This window comes from Schistocerca gregaria, chromosome 8 (assembly GCF_023897955.1).
Source record: "Schistocerca gregaria isolate iqSchGreg1 chromosome 8, iqSchGreg1.2, whole genome shotgun sequence".
NCBI classification, from domain to species: Eukaryota; Metazoa; Arthropoda; class Insecta; order Orthoptera; family Acrididae; genus Schistocerca; species Schistocerca gregaria.
In genome coordinates, this window is record NC_064927.1 from 252,845,006 (window position 1) to 252,859,507 (window position 14,502).

Below are 14,502 nucleotides of genomic sequence, written 5' to 3' on the forward strand. Positions count from 1 at the left end.
GCAGCGTCGTAGCGCATCCATTTCTGCGTTTCCGTCATGTCATGAGGAACCCATCGTGATGCAATTTTTCGCATGCCCAGGCGTTCCTTCAGGATGCGTAGCGCAGCCGTAGGCGATAATCCGTTTCGTGGGCGAGCTCACGAATCGTGCGGCGTCGATCACTGTCTACAAACGCGGCAACAGCGTGCACGTCTCCTCCACAGACGCTGGAACTAGCTGCCAGAGCGTGTCTGCCACAGTTTGCCGACCATCGTTGAAGGCTTTTACCCAACGTGCCACTGCTCTGTCTCTGTCTCTTTGTGGGATACAACCTACGACCAGCTGAGAGACGGAAGTGATGACACTTCCTGCATGACCTGACCATCATTTTGCAGGACAATGCTCAAGCACGTACAGTGCAAGCAGTTACTGATTTGTTTGACTGATGGGGCTGCTAAGTGCTATACCACCTATTGCATTCCCATGAGTTAAGCCCTCGTGACTTCAACTCGATTTCTAAAGGAAACAATTCACGGCATTCGTTTCAGAACTGCTACAAATTCGTCGGGCAATAGACCGCGCCGCTCGAACTGTCAACACAACTGGCACTGCTAAGAGTATCCTACGACTTCCACAAGGCTGGTAACGAGTTATATGGAATGCTGGTGACTACTTTGAAGGTCAGTAAAACTTTGAAATACGTATATATTTTGTACGAGCTGTAAATAAATAGTTGCCACTATTAAAGTACCAACCCTCGTATTTACTCCCAGAAAGCTACTGACGTCTAATGAACTGCTATTCCAATTTAAAAGACTGCAATTTGCAATCAGATCAGCGTACAGTTTTACAGTTAACAAAGCACAGGGATAAACTTTAAAATATGCGGCATCAACCCCAAAAGACTCCTGCTTCTCTCACCGTCAACTATACATAGCTGCTTTCGAGTAGGGAATTCGAAAAATTTGTACGTATGTACCCCGGATAACAGAATGAAGAATATTGATTGTAAAGAAGGACTGTAAATGCACTATGTTTTCAATAAAAAAATTTATCTCTTACGCTTTGAAGCTATCATTTTATTCTAGCTACCACACAACCTCATATCAACTCTCTGAGCGAAACCGGTTACCCCAGCTAGTTAATAAATAAGTATTGTGTGTATGGTAGGTGTTCATACTATTTTTCCACCCCGTGTGAGTAGTAAATAAGTAGTACATGATAAAAAAATTAGTCAATTGAACACATAAGGGCTATGAATAAATTCGTTATCATTTGTGACACTTTATTCATTAATGGCCGCCTTGATGGCACATCTTACTACCATTATGAGATATTATTTAAAAGAGCATTAACTTCTTAAAGATATTCTTCATAGAGCCGAAAAAGGAACCTACATGAACATCTCAAAGAAAACATAAATGTACACACATTCAGCGAAAACTCCAAAGATCAAAGAGAACTTACAAACAAACATTATACTAAGAATTTTGACAAAACTTGTATTGGTAATAGGCAGTTCAGAATAAAAGACAATCCTAAATTTCACATACGCTCTATTCGTTTTTCACAAAAGACAATAATTTAATAACGAATAATATCTTTGACGTATAAATGGATGTTGTATGAAGCTTGCAATAGTATGACAAAACAAAAACCGCTCATAACTGAAAACTGATATTTTAAATCTTATAACGTAAGTAGATATCATACATACATTCACAAAAATTACATGTACTGTACAACAGCTTTATTGTATCTAGGTACTGCTATTAATCGAACCCAGTACCGGTAAATGAAGTATAAAAGAAACAGTTCCAGTAGATTACTGTTACAACAGTGACTACGTTCACATGCGACAAGAGGACGTAAAACGAATGTCGGACACCGTTTTTCGTTGCCTTGTTAACGTGTTTAGGATCCAAAGCGAATTTCGTAGCCCATTTAAGTATGGCGTCTGGAAAACAACTGTTTCAGTTTCTAATATTGTCAGCGGAAGTGGTATTTTTCTTCTCTTAAATATTAGAGGTAGACAGCTTCACGCTCAGTCTAATATTTCTGATTCTCCTTCATTGCACAATAGGTCAAGTCACTCCGAGAACATCAGCAGAATGTTTGGAAACTGCAACCCAAGCACGTTTTAAGAGCGGTTGTGTGTCTACATATGAAAGAAAATCAGTTGTGGAAGGGGAAAATCGGTAACTACAATCGAATTTACAGAATCGATTTTGCACTGTTTACATGACCGATCAGAAATCGTATTGTGAAAGCGTTTTACGATATCCGACTTTGGAAGCCCCATGTAATCATAATGAGTATGCATTTTATGTAATTTGTTGAGACTGCAGAACAGTTGACACAGAAAATATTAAAGATACATATCTGTTTAATGTAACTCTCATCGTCAGTTTTAATTACTTCAGCAAATGTCAAATACCAGCTTCTGTAGCTATAAAATTGCAATAGTAGCTTCAGATATAAGAAGTATGGATAGTCTGATTTTTGGATTTACACCTGATTGAGGGCCTTGTAATATTGCACTGTAGCCAAAGAAATTGGTACATCTGCCTAATATCGTGTAGGGCCCACGCGAGCACGCAGAAGTGCCACAACATGACGTGGCATGGACTCGACTAATATGTGAATTAGTGCTGGAGGGAAATGACATTATGGATCCTGCAGGACTGTCCATAAATCCATAAGAGTACTAGCGGGTGGGGATCTCTTCTGAACAGGACGTATCAAGGCATCCCAGATATGCTCAATAATGTCCATGACCGAGGAATTTGGTGACCAGCGGAAGTGTTTTAACTCAGAAGAGTGTTCCTGGAGCCACTGTGTAACAATTCTGGACGTGAGGGGTGTCGCATTGTCCTGCTGGAATTTCCCAATTTCCCAAGTCCGTCAGAATGCAGAATGGACATGAGTGGATGCAGGTGTTCAGATAGGATGCTTACGTACATGTCACCTGTCACAATCGTATATAGACATATCAGGGGTCCCATGTCACTCCAACTACATACATCGTACACAATTACAGAGCCTTAATCATAGTCTCCACACCAGTACGACTCCATCTGTTCGGTACATTTTTAAACGAGACTCGGCTGACTGGACAACATGCTTCCAGTCATCAACAGTTCAAGGTCGGCGTTGACGGGCCCACGCGAGGCTTAAGGCTTTGTGTCGTGCAGTCATCAAGGGCACGTGAGTGGGCCTTTGGCTCAGAAAGCCCATATCTATGATGTTGGATGGTTCGCACGCTGATTTCGATGGACCAGTATCGAAATCTGCAGCAATTTGCGGAAGGGTACCACTTCTGTCACGTTAAACGATTCTCTCCAGTCGTCGTTGGTCACGTTCTTGCAGTATCTTTTTCCGGCCGCAGCGATGTCGGAGATTTGATGTTTTACCGGTACACTCGTGAAATGGTCGTACGGGAAAATCCCTTCGTCATTGCTACCTCGGAGATACTGTGTCCCATATCTCGTGCGCCGACTATAACTCCACGTTCAATCTCACTTAAATCTTGATAACCTGCTATCGTAGCAGCCGTAACCGATCTAACAACTGTGCCAGAGACTTGTTGTCTAACGTATGCGCCGTATTTTTCCTGTTTACATATCTCTGTATTTGAATACGCATGCCTATTCCAGTTTCTTTGGCGCTCCCGTGTAAAAAGGTTTGAAGTTCCTAGCGGTACTGAAAAACATGCCCTTGTGTGCCGAGGACACCGCGATAAACGTCTGTGCTGTTAATAAGGGGACAAATGGTGGAAAAGGCACAAGTGGGGAGGAAGGAGGGAAGCACTCTACATGTGAAGACCTTAAGGCACTCGCAGGAATTGGCTGGCAGCGAGTGCTATCGTTCTGAGACGCCCGCTGAAAGCACATGAAACGAGAGCGGGGCATGGTGCCTCCATTGTGTGGGCGGGCGGTAAGTGCAGCAGCTGCCTTTCTGTTCTGTTCTGTGCTGCTGACAATAGAGGCGCCAAGCGCGGCGCCGCGTACACACCTGTTGCAGCCTGCGGCGCGCGGCGCCACCCACGCCAATCCGACAGACTGACGCCGCCCCTCCGCATCCCCACCACGGGCACAATATTGATCTCACAGGACTGTAGTCAGGAAAACGCTCGTAACGGAAAACGGAAACTGGGGTAGCGTATCTCCACTATGCATTCAGCATCCAGTCAATATTTTTTTTTTTTTTTTTTTTTTTTTTTTTTTTTTTTTTTTTTTTTTTTGCAAGACACCAAATTTAACACCATCAGCAGCATGTTTACTACTTCATTTTTCGTACTGAACATTTCTTGCCTTATATCGATATATACAGCGCGATTACGTGATGATGTTACAGATTTTCAGAGATGACGGATAACGGTAAATGTGTCAATTTGAGGTAAGGGACAATCGTCTGGGAATTACCAAGCCGAAAGGTATAAGCGAAAATCGTTCTGATATTGACAGTGGAATACACTATGGTAACAAAAGGTCAAGGGATATATATAATGTGTGTATGTATGGGTATCTGTTACCGACGTGATTATGGCCGCACGATGGGAATTAACAGACGTTGAACGCGGAATGGCAGACGGAGCTAGACGAATGGAACATTCCATTTCGAAAATCGTTATGTAATTGAATATTCAGAGATCCACAGTGTCAAGAGGGTGCCAAGAATAGCAAATTTCACACTTTATCCCTCACCGTGCAGTGGCGGACGGCCTTCATTTAACGACCGAGAGCTGTGGCGTTCGCGGAAAGTTGTCAGTGCTAACAGACAAGCAGTACTGAGTGAAATGACGCCAGAAATCAATGTGGGACGTACTAAGAATGTATCTGTTAGGACAGAGCGGCAGAATTTGGCGTAGATTGGCAATGGCGGCAAACGATCGATGCGAGTGCCATTTCCAAGAGCACGACGTCGCCTGCAGAGTTTCCTGGGCTCGTGACCATATCGCTTGGACCCCAGGCGACTAGGTAGCCGCGGCCTAGTCAGATGAGTCCCGATTTCAATTGGTAAGAGCTGATGGTACGGTTCGAACGTGGACCCAAATTGTCAACAAGGCAAGCTGCTGGTGATTCCGCATTGGTGTGGGATGTATTTACGTAATATGGACTGGACATTCTGGTTCAAATGAATCGATGATGTCCTGGAAATGCGTATGTTCAGCTAGTTGAAGACCATTTACAATCATTCATGGACTTTATGTTCCCGAACAACAACGATGGATTTTTTGGGGATGACAATCCTCCATGTCACTGGGCCACAATTGTTCTGGACGATTCGAACGAATTGAACATAATCGATAGGTCAGTACGCGCACAAAATACTGCACCGGTAACACTGTCGCAGTTATGGACGGCTATAAAGGCAGCATGGCTCAGTATCTCCGGAGGGGACTTCCAGCTTGTTGAGTCCATGTCACGTCGAGTTGCTGCAATACGCTGGGCAATAGGATATCCGACACGACATTATGAGGTATCCCATGTTTTTTGTCTCCTCAGTGAACATGTACCGGTACTGTTGAACAACCGTTGTAAAAATAACAGCCTGTGAAACCTGAGCAGGTAAATCGAATTCATTGTTACCGCACTGTAGACTGAAAATTTTCGGTTTTACTAGTCCATGATCAGGTCAGATTTTTGATGGTATTGGGGAATATTCAGAGGGAATTCCGAACAGCATGTCGGGGTTCGAAGGTCGGGTCCCTTAGTTTGACATAAAGCAGAATGTGAGTACGTTTTCGCTTGTATCTTTCGACTCTGTCGTTTCTGGACTACGGCTCTTTTCACAAATTCATACATTTTCCCTTCCTATTGTCCTTGTAAGTCCATAACACGATCTCCGAATCACCCTGTATGCATTCTAAACATGTGAGCTCCCAAAATAATATAAAAAAGTATTGCAGTGCTAACACTAAAAAATGGCATCTGCAGGCAGCTGCTAACATTATACGACCATCAGTTTGATAACACACGCGTCTGAGATCTTGACCTCCCTGGTTCTAAGGTGGATAAAAAGCAGGGTAGATGCAGTGATGGCAGATGACCAGTTTAGCTTTAGAAGAGGTGCTGGTACACGGAAAGTAATACTCAACTTACGCGTAATTCTTGAGTAAAGACCAAGGAAGACTCAGGACACGTTCGTCGATATTGAAAAAAGATTTAACAGCATAGACTGGCTACAGCTTCATGAGAGAGAGAGAGAGAGAGAGAGAGAGAGAGAGAGAGAGAGAGAGGGCGGGAGAGAGAGAGAGAGAGCTATAAAGTATAAGGAGAGAAGAGTAGTGACAGAAAGTAACGAAGAACAAGTGGCTGTGATAAGATGTGGAGAACATCAAGAAGAAGCCACTACTATGAGGAATGAACGACAGTTCTCCTCTCCCCCGTCTTGTTCAATGTATACATTCCCAGGGAAATAGAAGAAGTGAGGGAGAAACCACGAGCTATAGGAGTAATTAAAACTCTTGGTAAGGAAACAGAAATGCAGAGATTTGCTGATGACATCGCACAGTTAATTGAAGATGCGGAACACTTAGAAGCGATGATGGCCCATATACACCCTCAGCCCTTCCACAACATAAAAATTAAGTGTGTTGAAACAAAAGTTTTATTGGTCATTAGCTGAGGTACCCTGCTTCCCTTGATTGTCCACAATTACAGTGGCGACTTCGTCTATATGAAGTGCATTTAATCGAAGTTCGTGTTCTCCAGGCGGTCTTTTGTCAGCTCGAATAATAATTTTACGGTCATCAGAAAGCGTTCGGTCTAGTGCTGTTTGAGTATATAAATAAGTTCATTGTATTTGCGTAAGATCCTCTGTATATATTTGACTACTTCTCGTCTCAATCCATTAATATTTGTGCAACATTGATCGCTTTCTCTTTCTTCATTCCGGTTAAATATACTTGCAGAAGATTATGGCCTTCGTTGGTAATGGTAGTGATAGTAAGGATCCCATGTTGTGATAACTTTGTCCTTGGATGAAAAAAAACACACTCCATTTCATCTCTGTTAGTGTTCACCGAAGTGACACCGAAAGAAGCAGGAGTTGTACACTTTTATGTATGGAAGGAAGTACACTGCTGGCCATTAAAATTGCTACACCAAGAACAAATGCAGATGATAAACGGGTATTCATTGAGAAATATATTTTACTAGAACTGACATGTGGTTACATTTTCACGCAATTTGGGTGCATAGATCCTGAGAAATCACTACAAAGAACAACCACCTCTGTCCGTAATAACGGCCTTGATACGCCTGGGCATTGAGTCACACAGAGCTTGGATGGCGTGTACAGGTACAGCCAGCCATGCAGCTTAAACACGATACCACAGTTCATCAAGAGTAGTGACGATGCCATTATGGCCTTATCACTTTAGGACATGGTGTAAAAAAATCTGAGGATGGTCATTAGCGACTGAAACCGATCATCGTCTAAAGAATTCATATAGTGATCAAAGACTGGAATAAAAAACATTTGACAGTATTGGAAGAGTAGTGACTGGCGTATTGTGACGAGCCAGTTGCTCGGCCAACATTGACCAGACGTTTTCAGTTGGCGACGGCTCTGGAGAATGTGCTGGCCAGGCCAACAGTCGAACATTTTCTACATCCAGAAAGGCCCGTACAGGACCTGCAACATGCGGTCGTGCATTATCCTGCTGAAATCGAGGGTTTCGCAGGGATCGAATAAAAGGCCAAAGCCACGTGTCGTAAAATATCTGAAATGTAGCGTCCACTGTTCAAAGCGCTATCAATGCGAACAAGAGGTGACCGAAACGTGTAACCAATGGCACCCCATACCATCACGCTGGGTGATACGCAAGTACGGCGATGACGAATGTACGCTTCCAATGTGCGTTCACCGCGATGTTGCCAAACACGGATACGACCATCATGATGCTGTAACCAGAACCTAGATTCATCCGAAAAAATGGCGTTTTGCCATTCGTGTACCCAGGTTCGTCGTTGAGTACACCCTCGCAGGCGCTCCTGTCTGTGATGCAGCGTCAAGGGTAATCGCAGCCATGGTCTCGGAGCTGATAGTACATGCTGCTACAAACGGCGTCGAACTGTTCCTGCAGATTGTTGTTGTCTTGTAAACGTCCCCATTTGTTGACTCAGGGATCGAGACGTGGCTGCATGATACGTTACAGCCATGCGCATAAGAGACCTGTCATCTAGACTGCTAGTGATACGAGGCCGTTGGGATCCACGGCGTTCGGTATTACCCTTCCGTATTACCCTCCTGAACCTACCGATTCCATATTGTGGTAATAATAATTGGATCTCACCAACGCGAGCAGCAATGCCGCGATACGATAAACAGCAATCGCGATAGGCTACAATGCGACCTTTATCAAAGTCGGAAACGTGATGGTACGCAATTCTTCTCCTTACACGAGGCATCACAACTACGTTTCACCAGGCAACGCTGGTCAACTGCTGTTTGTGTTTAAGAAATCGGATGGAAACTTTCCTCATGTCAGCACATTGTAGGTGTCGCCACCGGCGCCAATCTTGTGTGAATACTCTGAAAAGCTAATCATTTGTATATCACAGCATCGTCTGCCTGTCGGTTAAATTTCGCGTCTGTAGCACGTCATCTTCGTGGTATAGCAATTTTAATGGCCAGTACTGTATTTTGATTCTGGAGTTTCCCCGGTCATGCGGAGATGCTTCCAGTTAGAATTTTTCCTGGTGTTCCTCTACTGAATTTCCTCGCGTTGTAAAATTGGCATACGTTTTCAGATTACGCCTTGTTTGTGTTTGTTATATTCTTTACTGCTCACACTTCACTGTTTACTTTTATTCATTTACTGCACTACATTTTCGGAATTCTTCATTCTTCAATCCGTTTCTCTGCGTTTCATTGTGCTCATTCTCTTTCATTGGGAACTTAAATGTACTTCGCGCTCTTGGGCTGTTCCGTTTATTCGCTGTTCTTGTTTTCGCCGTTTTGCTTCTGAACGGGCAAGCTGTCCTGTTTTACCTTTGGGCATTTTCTAAAACATCAATTAAATCATCTTCTTACTAACAAGTAGACTAAGTACACTTTACACAATTTTCACGTTTTATTTTCGATCTATATTCATTCACTGTACCACTGTGACTACTCACAATTCACTATTTTATCGGTTCGTCCCTTCGTCACTGATAAGAAACTGACTTTCGAACAAACGTCTCGCTTTTATAAACCTACAAACGGGTAGCCCCAACAATGCCGAATCCCGGAACATACAGGAAAGGCTTAGAATGCTCCACAGTGTTCCACATTGAGCTGGGATGTTCCCGAACATTCTGGAATCTTCCCAAATGCTATATATTATTGTCAAACATTCGAAAACATCGAGGGTCATTGTGGAATACTCCGGAATATTCTCCAATATTATGGAATGCTCTCGGATACTCTCGAATGTTCTGGAACGGACTCGAACACTCTCGAACATTCTGGAATTTTCTCGAAATTTCTAGAGGGTGAAACTTTCCAGCCCTTCGAAAGTACGCGCTTCATTTACAAACGGGAACATCCTTCACGAATGGGGTAAAGAGTGCTACCACATCATTTAATTTCCTTGATAATACCGGGACTCGTTTCTGAGTTTTACCGGAAAGCACGTTTTGCACTTATTTTTATAACAGATATTGATTAGACAAAACACCGTTGCTCAATGAGCGTCTGGAGACACTCGCATCCTTCGCCTACCTATGGAGTAAAATTATTTCAGACGGGAGATATGGAAGGATGTTGCAAGCCAGATCCACCATGCAAAATCTGTTTTTAGCAAGAGAGGAACCATTTTCACATCCAGCAGCAAAGACGAACTTGTCAAGAAAGTGCGTTCTGTACCAAATTGAAAAGCGGACGCTCGGAGAAACAGAAAAACACAAAATGGTAGCCTTTGAAACGTGCTACAACCGCAGAACGCTCAAGAGTTCCTGGGTAGACAGAGTGTTAAAATGAAGAGGTGCTCCATACTGTGGATGAAGAGGACCCGTGTGTCTTTAAGCTTATCCAACAGAGAAGGGTGTGTCATCTGATGATACACAATGGTATCACTAAAAACTTCACTAAAAGGGCAGTAGAAGGCAAGGACACAAAAGACACTAGAATACGTCAGTGAGGTGAATGGAGGACACCAGCTGCACCAGGTAGACCGCGGTCAAGAGCATGGCCTAAGACGGAAATGTATAGCGATCTGCTGCTAACCAAGCTGATGGTAGCACACTTAAGAAGATGATATCCGTTTTCATTAGTCCTTGAGGATAAAAAATAAAAGTGCACCATCAACGTTAGTTCGTTCTTTCATCTGAAATGATAACGTCACTGTAACTATTTCGTCTTAAAGGTAGTGTCGTGACGCCCCATATTCATTGTTAAAAGCCAGCTTCGGTAACTCGAAGTACAAAGGACCTCAGAAAAAAAGTGCAAATAACTGGTACTTTGGTTTAACGAATGTATAACTCCTTTTCTACTTCCTGGCCTTATTAGTCCTTTCAACGAAGGAGAATTCCGGAAAAAAGGAGTAATCGCAAATATTTGTACAGTGATAGGGGAGTGTATCATGATCAGCATACTACAAAATTCCACCGGTAAGGCGTGAGTATGGGAGTGGGTGCGGCGAGGGGCGTTCAAAAGACACTTATTTATATTTTTCTTGAATCATTCTAAAATCGCGGATTCTTGAGAAAATTTTCTCAGTATAAATTAAATTGCGATACACTTTCCACAACGAAAGGAAATATTTCTTTTTTTCTTCAGGATAAGAAGTTCTCGCGTTACGAGGGATGGAAACATCCCGGATTAGTAAAAATAGTGGTTTAGTCGTATAAAATTAATGCTTATTGGTTTGCTTTTTGAGAGGGTCCGCCTTGAGTAAAACACAATTTTTCCTTCTTTTCCCAGATATGTTTCGCTGAAATTTCAGCGTCGTCAGTGAGCTTCTTTTATTATCTTTAAGAAAAAAAAAAACAGGAAAAATTCTCTTTGCTGCTTGCCCTCTTCTACGTTTGAATTTTTAAGACAGTAGTAATATAGTTGAAAAAACTAAGTTTTATATATGTTTCTCGTTCCATGTGTGGTTTAACTGCAACCGTATAGAACATGATATAGAACAGTTCGAAATTTTGCGATTGGGGATGTGATGGTTATGCCTACCATTAACTAATTCTATGTGGAAGTTGATTAATGGTTATTATTAAATTAGCCAGAGTACCCGGCATCTCTCAGGAAGTAGAAATGAGATTGTGTTGTAGCTGTAATAAAAAGACGAACGTCAAGGTATAAAAGGTGAAAAATAACTTACATGAGGGCTATCCACAAAGTACATTACGTTTTGGAATTAAAAATAAATAAAGTATTGGAAATTGTTTTATTATATACAGATGAAAGCCACACCTAAATACTACTTTTCTACATAGTTGTCATTTAAATTAAGGCACTATCTTAGCGATGGACGAGCTTGGAAATTCCTTCGTCGTAAATTTCGGCCGCCTGCGCCTTCAACCACGAGGTTACCTCTTCTGGAAGCTGTACGTCGTCATCAAAACGCTGCATAGCCAACCACGTCTTCATTGCTGGGAATAAGTGGAAGTCGCTCGGTGCCAGGTCGGGACTGTACGGCGGATGAGGAAACAACTCCGACTTAAAAGATTCGAGAACTTCACGAGTGGCATTTGCCGTGTGGGCCCGGGCGTTGTCATGATTCAGCAAGATCTTTGAGCCCAACTCTCCCCTGCGCTTGTTTTGTATTGCTCTTCTGAGGTTGTGCAGAGTTTGGCAATACCTTTGAGAGTTTATTGTAGTGCCTCTTTCCAGGAAATCCACAAAAATCACACCTTTTCTGTCCCAAAAGACAGTCGCCATCACCTTTCTTGCCGACATGGTCTGCATGCATTTCTTGCGATTCTGGGGGGAATTTGTGTGCCCCCACTGCACTGACTGCAATTTTGTCTCGCAGTTCACATGCTTAACCCATGTTTCGTTACCAGTAACGATGCGATCGAGTAATGAGTCGCCATCTTTCTCGTAAGCGTCAAAAAACTTTAACACTGCAGCCATTCGCTAATTTTTCTGGATCTGTGCCAAGATTTTTGGTATCTATCTTGCAAAAAGCTTGTGGTAACCAAGCTTTTCGGTAATGATTTCGTGCAACAAACTTCGTGAAATTTGTGGAAAACTCATAGAGAGTTCCGTTATTGTGAAATTACGGTTTTCACGGACGGCGGCATCGACTTTATCGACAAGTTCGGCAGTCACTATGCTGGGTCTCCCACTTCGCTCTTCGTCATGAACGTTAGTTCAGCCATTTTTAAATTTTATGACCCATTGACGCACTCCACCTTCAGTGATTATGTTGTCCCCATACACTTCACAAAGCTGCCGATGGATTTCTATCGGTGTACAGCGTTTTGCAGTCAGAAACCTTGTTACAGCACGCACTTCACACTTGGCGGCATTTTCAATTAACGCTGACATTTCACACTGTCACAGTAACTCAACGGAGTACAGCACGAACCTCTCACTAGCACGGCAGGATGCCGACTGAGCGGCAGAATGCCATGACATCAAGACGGCCGCGCTAGCCCCGGCCCTACCGGACGCAAACGAAAACGTAATGTACTTTGTGGATAGCCCTCGTATATTCAAACTGTTTACAATACTTGTTTATCAAATACTTTTTTCACTTTGTTATCTGGAGTACATATGCACAAAGTTTTCGAATTTCGTACTGGAGAGTGAGCCACATATAGTCGACCGAGAGAGAAGCTGGAGTCTTTGAGGTTGATGGCGCAGTGTTTAGACGTTTATCCCTGAGCTTGGCTAATCATTAAACTGTACTCTATGTTATTGGAAATTGCAGTCTTTTAAACTGGAATGGCAGTTCATTAGAGATCATTAGTATTCAGGGAATAAATAAAGTGTGTCGTTTGTTATTTCCAGTCATAAGTTAGGTTTTCATAACGTTACTCGATAGCTGTTTGACGATCATCTTTGTTCTAGTGCATAGTTTTGATGCGTTTAAATTTCTGACTATTGTGGTCGGATTTTCAATTTTAAGTCGAAATCTGTGGAATATCATTCCTGGTACGTGCAAAGAGTTTAGAAAATATGCAGAGAAATGTAAACTTTCTTCAACGTTTACCGTCGTGTAGATTGATTTATATTCTCTCTCTAAACCGGAAATTTTGTTTTGAATTGTAAAGTAGATATCGTCGACAGTATTATTTCTTGTTGTCAAAATTACTTTTTCAACGAGCTAGTCGTAATTGGTATAGTTGTGAACAATGTTTGGATAAATTTGGTCGATCAGTTCGTAGTGGCTATGTTGCAGAAATCAGTGTTGATTTTAATGAGGCCGATCGTCTGATCTGTACGAGGTGTAGCTTCACCTATTTGTAAAAGTCGTTGAGCAAAATATGCTGTTGTATCGTGTTTCTATAGTTCAACTCTCATATTTTTTGTTAGTCGCAGTATTTGTATGCGTGGCCAGAGAAGTAATTTATTCCAAAGCCTACACTGATCTCGTCAGCTGGTGATGACTTGGGGATAACTGGAAGTGTTAATCTAAAATCTCCTGTAGAGCTCTTCCCATCGCGTCAGAGTTCCCTCGCAAGCCTTTTAATGATCTGTCCATGACTTCGAGTGATTTTAATGTTCGTATGTTAGTTGTTGTTTGATTTCTGGCCACGGCGAGCTGCATGTTAACGTTATGTAGAGGCCAGGTCATCCATATTTTCTTATGCAGGTCATACCACCTAGAATGTATTCGTGGATGTGTCTCAGACTTCCTATGTATGACGAGGGTAAGATTACCATTTTTCCAACGTCGTCAATGTTTCCGTCATTTACGGCTGCTTCTCGATCGTGGATGTATTCTTCCGGGCGTGCACGGTGGCCGCGTTGTTTAGGGCGCCATGTCACGGATTGCGCAGCCCCTCCCGCTGGAGGTTCGAGTCCTGTCTCGGACATAGGTGTGTGTGTTGTTCTAAGCATATGTTAGTTGAAGTAGTGTCTAAGTCTAGGGACCGATGACCTTAGTAGTTTGGTCGCTTAGGAATTCACACATATTTGAATATTTTTGTGTTCTTCCGTGAGTTGTTTCTTCTCATTCACTCCTATGTAAAGCATCCGTTCCGCTTCTATTTTTGCAAGTATATCTACCAGAAATTGTTGGAATAAGCGGGCAGTGCTGAGAATGTGATTGTATGTTTCATTTTCTTTGTTAAGTGGTAAGCATAGATATCCTGTTAAGTGACTTTCTTGTTTCTTTCTACGCCTGTTTCAGGTCTAATTTGTTTCACTTCGAGGTAATATCCGTCCTCTCCGTGCAGGAATATTAATGGATATTGGAGGGCGTCATGTGGACGGTGTGGTTTTGCAATGCATTGTGGTCCTTCTTTTCTTCATTCTATAATTACCCGAGAGATCACACATTTCAGCCAATCGCTTGCGTTAACCGCCCCAGAACAAGGAGGCCGGCCAGAGTGGCCGAGCGGTTCTGGGCGATTCAGT

General features: G+C 42.7%; 1 protein-coding gene across 11 annotated transcripts in view; it reads left to right on the forward strand.

Moving 5' to 3' along the window:
- The window catches only part of LOC126284608 (rabphilin-3A-like), a 971,947-nt gene that overhangs the window by 77,824 nt on the left and 879,621 nt on the right, over nucleotides 1–14,502 (forward strand). Inside the window, exon 1 of one of the 11 annotated variants that reach the window (XM_049983665.1) lies at nucleotides 528–659. The exons of the other annotated variants lie outside the window; for them this stretch is intronic. The gene's annotated coding sequence lies outside the window, so the exon portion shown is untranslated. Of the gene's footprint in view, nucleotides 1–527; nucleotides 660–14,502 lie in introns of those variants that run through there. 11 annotated transcript variants of the gene reach the window in all.